The sequence below is a fragment of the Rhipicephalus microplus genome, chromosome 8 (genome assembly GCF_043290135.1).
Source record: "Rhipicephalus microplus isolate Deutch F79 chromosome 8, USDA_Rmic, whole genome shotgun sequence".
Taxonomy (NCBI): Eukaryota; Metazoa; Arthropoda; class Arachnida; order Ixodida; family Ixodidae; genus Rhipicephalus; species Rhipicephalus microplus.
In genome coordinates this window covers 48,594,139-48,600,777 of record NC_134707.1, presented here as the reverse complement: position 1 = coordinate 48,600,777, position 6,639 = coordinate 48,594,139, and the positions used below count along the sequence as shown (strand labels likewise).

General features: G+C 41.9%; 1 long non-coding RNA gene across 2 annotated transcripts in view; it reads right to left on the bottom strand.

The window, feature by feature from the left end:
- The window catches only part of LOC142769008 (uncharacterized), a 346,562-nt gene that overhangs the window by 258,042 nt on the left and 81,881 nt on the right, over positions 1 to 6,639 (bottom strand). The window lies entirely within an intron of this gene.

Genomic DNA, 6,639 nt, shown 5'->3' with positions numbered 1-6,639 from the left:
GGATGGTGTGCAATGATTACAAATATGGATTTCATAAAATGACTAACTAAGACCCCAATAGCTAAAAGCTTCAGAGCCTCAGGAGTACCCTTGCATCAAGGCAGTGAGGGCTAGTGTATTCAAGCAAAACTCTCGTAGCAGAACTTTTTAGCATATGACACGCGGCGAGTCTGTGGCATGAATAGTTTTGAATGATTGTGATCAAACAAAAATGAAGTTTGTATTATTAAATTTGTGCAGTACGTAAAACATTCATAAATAAAACGAATACCATGAGACACGTCATTCGTTTCGTGTCTTGTGTAAAAGGGGTGGTCCAAGATGCCTTAGTATCCGTCTGCGCGAGCCCCACACCTAGTTGAAAGGCACACCGTCGTCCCACTTGGCATTACGTTGCCGTCAGTGCGACTTCACTCCACTGTTTGAACAAACAGCTGTGCTATTTCGTCACGGAGGGCAAGTAACCCATGAAATAGCTGAGGACTGCATCATTCAGTAACATGGCGCTAAATGCGTGAGTCAACCGTCTTTACTCTTTCATGATAAGGAATTTTCGTTCCTAATGAACATGTTTGTTTAGTGCCACCAAGATATGCTCGAGCAATAAATGTTTTAGTTTTCATTTGTAAGTTTGTTTTCTCAGGGGGCTTTTATAAATTTTTTGTAAGGTTTTTTCGTTCCAGTTACACATACGCGTTTACCGGTATAGTTCCTGACAATACACTTCTTGTTTTTGTATGATGTTTGATAGTACTTTTTCTGTAAGCGATAAAGGCGTGATATTGCTGTTTTTGAGTTCATATCCGTATATTCATGTGTATTCCCAAATAAACGTGGTTTAAAGCTTGCGCCCCTGTTGTCTACGTCTCTTTCTTTTGTCTGTTTTTTTTGGCGCTATGCTTTCTAAGTTATATGAATAAGCACAATGTTCACTCGCTAACCTTTCGGTCACGGTTTTCGCTTTAATTTTGTGATTCTCAACGTATTACTTAAACCTGTTGCACAGTGAGTGCCTCCTTACGCCTACTGTATGTCGGAGCTTCAATTTCATTCTCAAGATAATTCCGGGCAGGGTAGGTATTTCACTTCCGATCTACAAATGAAGACTTCGGGTCTTCATTTTGTCATGATTAGATGACGGATGCGCGACGGCCCGTGCTGGGCTTGATAAGATGGAGCTTTTTAGGAATTTCATTTGCACCGATACTGCGAGCAGGTTCGGAGTTTCTTAAATTGACGAAGTTTTGTCTACAAAGCATACACAACACTTTTATTGAGCTTCCAGAGATAGGGATAAAATATTGAAGGTACATATAAACAAGTATGCTTAGATGCCCATAGAGTATGCTTGTATGTTAGGTGAAGCTTGAATGCAAAGAAGGCAAAATTTTCACCACTAGGCACCTGCTTGGTGGAGGTTTTAGCGGCTGAGTACGTGTGGAAGTCGCGTTGAATCTGGCTAACCATACCGCTTGCGTAGTGTCAGGAAGCTGGCGCATCCGAAGTATTTTAGGAATTGATGTAATTGGAACCGGTCAGAGAGACGCTTCTTACAGTGTGTGGCTTGGTTTTGCGAAGAATCGAGGCAATCCTGTCATGACATGCCCTGATACTTAGCGTCGTATGTCTTGCATTCATGTACGCATGCAAGTAACTTCTAGATATATACTGGGATAAAAAATGAATAATATTGCATATTGCGCGCAAGCCGGGTCATTCCTGCTTGTTATCAGGTAGGCATGGGTAAAAAAAAAAACACGGTGAAAAACGCAACATTTTCACTTTGCTGTCCTTTGGTGCTGATAAAAAGAGTACTTTGTAATTCTCAGCGAAAAGTGGTGGTAGTTGTCTATTCTTTAAAGTGTAAAAAATATTAGTGCAAAGCGTAAAAGTGTAAAAAGAATACCTGTTAAATAATTGATCTATCTTTTTTGTGTTGTTTTAGGCTGTATTATTTTTTTTAATCCACGCCTTCTTGTTTTCATTCTGCTTTGTATATTCTTGTTTCTACGATTCTAACAGCTGCTTGTGCTTTTATTATTTGTAATCATCACCGAGGGTCCCGTTGCAGTCGTGTACTATTAGGACTCTCGTCTGTATATTTTATTCCCTGTAACATCCTTTTATGACATGATAATAAACTGAACAATTGATTGATTGATTGATTGATTGATTGATTGATGATTGCTCGCAGTGTTCGCGAAGAAAATATTACGCGGCTGGTGTCGGTGTGTTAGCGACCCATCATAAAGGGGCTTGTCCCTATTCTCGTCCGTGCCTAACCTTTGTGCTATTAAATATTCTACAAAGAAGAGGGTGAAATTCAGTTGAAATAAAGTTTCGGATCCATGCATGTAGGCTCTCCTGCGTCAGTAAAAGGAGCTAAGTACTTTGTTACTTCACATGTCTAGTTGCTTACGACCAAAAGTTTTAATAAATCGGTGCCTGGGACAAAAACTTATTGATATGGAATGTCTACCGTCCCAATAACACCGTTTGCTTATAAGAGACGCCGTAGGCTCCGCACATTTCGACCACCTGGGGTTGTTTAACGTGCACCCAAATCTGAGCACATGGGCCTACAGCGTTTTCGCCTCCGTCGAATATTCAGCCGCCGCCGCCGGGATTCGATCCTGCGACCTGTGGGTCAGCAGCCGAGTACTTTACCCACTAAACCACCGCGGCGGTGCGCGTAGGACCAAAGTGTAATTGTGAAATTTATTGATAATTCACGCATCTCAGAGGGGCAAAGCGTGGCACAAAAGCATCAAATTGCCCTAGACAGTCTCTTATAAAGTGAGCCATTTAGTTAAACTCAATATACATTTTAATTACTTGTTTAGAAAGACTCGGGCATAGTATAGAATATGATTTGGAGCTTCGTGGGAGGAAAAAAAAAGCACTGATAGCTGTTGAGGACAGACATTGCTCCATTTGCGCTGCGTTGAGGTTGTTCTGCGTTCCAAAGGATGTTCTCAAAAGGCGCTTGAAAAATTAAAAGAATGTCTATATCTCAAGCCGTTCACAAACAATTTGAAATAGTGATTGAATGAGAGTGTTCTCATAGCGAAATTAAAAAAAACAAGCTATAGAAAATCTGAAATTCATCGACTTCAAAAGCACGGTTGACGCAGATGAAAGGCAGAAAGCCCAAGTGATGTTCTGTATAGAAACGGCCAAAAACGGGCGAAAAAATGCGTGAAAATATATACAGCTTTTAATCACTAAATAATCTAATAAAGTGCAAGCGTTGAACAAAAGACGCCATTTGCTTAACGAAAGAAGCATGGTGCTTTATCTGCAACAAATTTTGGAGCAACAGAGAGCTGCGGTATGGCTAGATTCAATAGATTCAATTCGTAGCGTGTAAGAACTGGGCTTATGACAACCACGCGATGGCCCACGGAGTAAGTTTCAACTGATTCTGCTACAACAACTGAAGAGATGAAGTTTGTTCTTTCTCTTTTTGCCCCACAGGTAGGGTCGAAACGAGACTTTTGGTGCCTTTTTTTATTTCTTTTTATAATAAACTGTCGAACTGAGAGAACAAGATAATATTTATGTAGCAACTGCCACGTATGCAAAGGTAAGTTTCTGCACTGCCATTGATTAGCAACCAGTAAACGAAAATCTTTGTTTACTACTTTCTAATTTTGTCTCATATTTGTCACCTGTACCCTGATAAAGCAATGAAACTTTGTCGTATGTGCAAGTAGTAGATGGGCTGCGAGACTACTAAGACTGTATAATGTAAATCATGGTGCATATCATTCCAATTAAAAATTTTCATGTTCTTACCTGTAGTTCATGTGTGCAAGACACTCATGCAATATCAAACAAGTTTTGGTGCACATAAATTTAACGTAAGGGCCACGACAGCCCGTAGCTTCGGTAATGTAAATTGTTACTTTTTAGACGTGTGGGTAGTGATCCATGTGTGACAACCTGTCCTGTATGTTCGTCATGCACTCATGTGAGGCATACCAATATTGGAATGTATTAAGGTAGTATGTCCCCGAGATCACCAAAGACCATGCCTTGCAAATCATGGTGTACGTGACATGTATGTCACGATTTCCAAATACGAGCTTCTAGTCGCAGGACTGGTCATTTATTCTCCGCACCCTCGCAGTATGTCGTTGTCGTTTTAGTTAGTGTCAAGTAAACGAAAGGGCGACGAAAGCAGAGATAGACTTTACATCACATACATCACAGGCCGTACAGCATGTAAAATCATGATGTACAACTGTCAGCGAGCTAAACACTCATGCTCTGACACGTGACCACGGCTACTTTGTGCGATGCCAGCCACGAAGCGCTGCACACTCTTGACGAGACCTCTCTCGGTTTGCTTGGACAGCATGTCGGCATACATGTTTCGCATGCATGCCAACACGTACCAACTGCTGCCCACCGTTCTTTTGACAACTGGCAGCAGAATCCAAAGATGCGCGGCGCTAAAATCAATCAAGCTGTTGCGGAAAAAAAAAGTGCTGAAATTCTAGAGGCGTGCGTGACTTATTTTTTTTTTCTTGTGTCATACACCTCCCTGTTTAGGTACCAGTGTTTTCGTCGGTACCAGAAAAGTGAGAAAGCAATTGCAGTGTGCGACAAATCTTTGTTACTCCGCTCGCACCGAATACATTGTAAAGAAAATCATGGCCGCCCATTCAAGCGACAATCAGCTTCTTTAATGAATTACTACCATGACTACTCGGAAAAGTTTTGCAGGACCACTTTTAAGTCGCCCGTTCTTTTATGCCTACCTCAATTCGCCGTATTGGGCTACTATGAACGATGACTATTGATCAAAGGAGACAGTTGGAGCCGGCACGTTTAACTTCTATGACATCTCTTTGTTGAGTACGGATTAGCACCACTGCTTACCATCCTACGTCCTACGGCACCGTAGAGATATTACATCACCACTTGAAAGCATCACTCGCCTCTAAGCTCCTCACCGAAGATTGGGTATCACACCTCCTTTTGTGCTTCTCTATATTCCATCAATGCTGCAAGCAGATATTGCCTGCTCCGTAGCTGAAAAGGGGTATGGACTCATTAAGTTATCTCATTGGTATGGCTGACTCCCCAAACTTTGATAACTGCCACTGTGTAGAAACTGTCGACCATGACCTGTGCCATTGTCCAGATTTTAAAGAACATCGCTGGACTTGATTGATTGATATGTGGGGTTTAACGTCGCAAAACCACTATATGATTATAAGAGACGCCGTAGTGGAGGGCTCCGGAAATTTAGACCACCTGGGGTTCTTTAACGTGCACTCAAATCTGAGCACACGGGCCTACAACATTTCCACCTCCATCGGAATCGCTGGACTTGCCAGTGTGCCTTAAGGAGGCTGGATGATCGATCTTTTCTCTGAGGAAAATCTTGGGAACATAGTCTTCATATACTTGAGCCCAAAAAGCCACATGAGCCCTTCTACAATTCTTGAGGGCAACATACCTGTGCGACCGCCTGTGAAACCTGAACTGTGTGTGCGGTGTGTGTGTTATGTGCAATGTGTATCTCCTCGTCCCTCTCTTTTTCTCCCGCATTCTTCTCTCCCCCGTGCTGGGTAGCAAACTGGACTTAGTCTAGTTAACCTCCCTATTTTTCTTAAATTTTTCTTCTCTCTCTCTCTCTACTCAGACTATTTCAGATCTATCTTCATTCGTCGAGAATTCGCAGATCTTCATGCTAAACTTGCGACCATCGTCAACTTCTGCTCGCCCGAATAGGCAGGATATTTTAGGGGTGAATTTCTTTAAGATGAATCATTGTCCATTGGCATTCGTCGTAGCCGTCGCTGATAATGATGGTGATTACGAGGAAGAACAAGTGCATTCCACAAGTGCAGACTACAAGTTTTCTCTGAGCAGTCACAGCACAGCACCTGCAAAGTACCGACTATACGCCATGACGATGGTCATGACGCTGATACTGATGAAGACGACGACGATCACGGACAATGAATCGCTCGTGCAATATGACATCTCGGGTTGCTGTAAAGTACATTTCGTACAACTGGAAACAACCAACAACCGGCCGAAGAACGTGCCTAGATCTCGTATTTTCAAACTTCAAGCTAGATCCGATACCACAAAACGAAATTCGAATCTAAACACAGCATACTAAATAATATCTATAAATGCTCTATATAATTGTACAGCGCTGTGTCTGTCATTCATATGCTTGAGTAGTCCATGCCACAGGTGATTGACAAAAACACTGACGATCCCAATGCTGCACCCAGCATCTTCATTATCTTCAAGATTATACTTTGATTTTTCGGTACAACTTACAAACATCCTCACACGTTTTCATTCGGACTTTTCTTTTTCTGGCACAGAACTTGGGAAAGGGGCTAGTAGCAGTGACCTCTTTAGGAGGAGGAAGAAGTTCTAAGTATGGCTCGGGGCTGAACTTAACTATTGAGAACATACTTTTCTTCTGTGGTTCGGGTCTGGTCTTCACCCACAAGACCACTTTTGGGGCCATTTGTACTTACCTTCACGAAAGTAAGTTATTTAAGTTCCTACTTACGTGACTGTTATTCCTGCAGCAATAATTTGACATAGAATGGTTTTTATTCGCGCTAACGTATATCTAAGACACGACTACACTGGCTGATA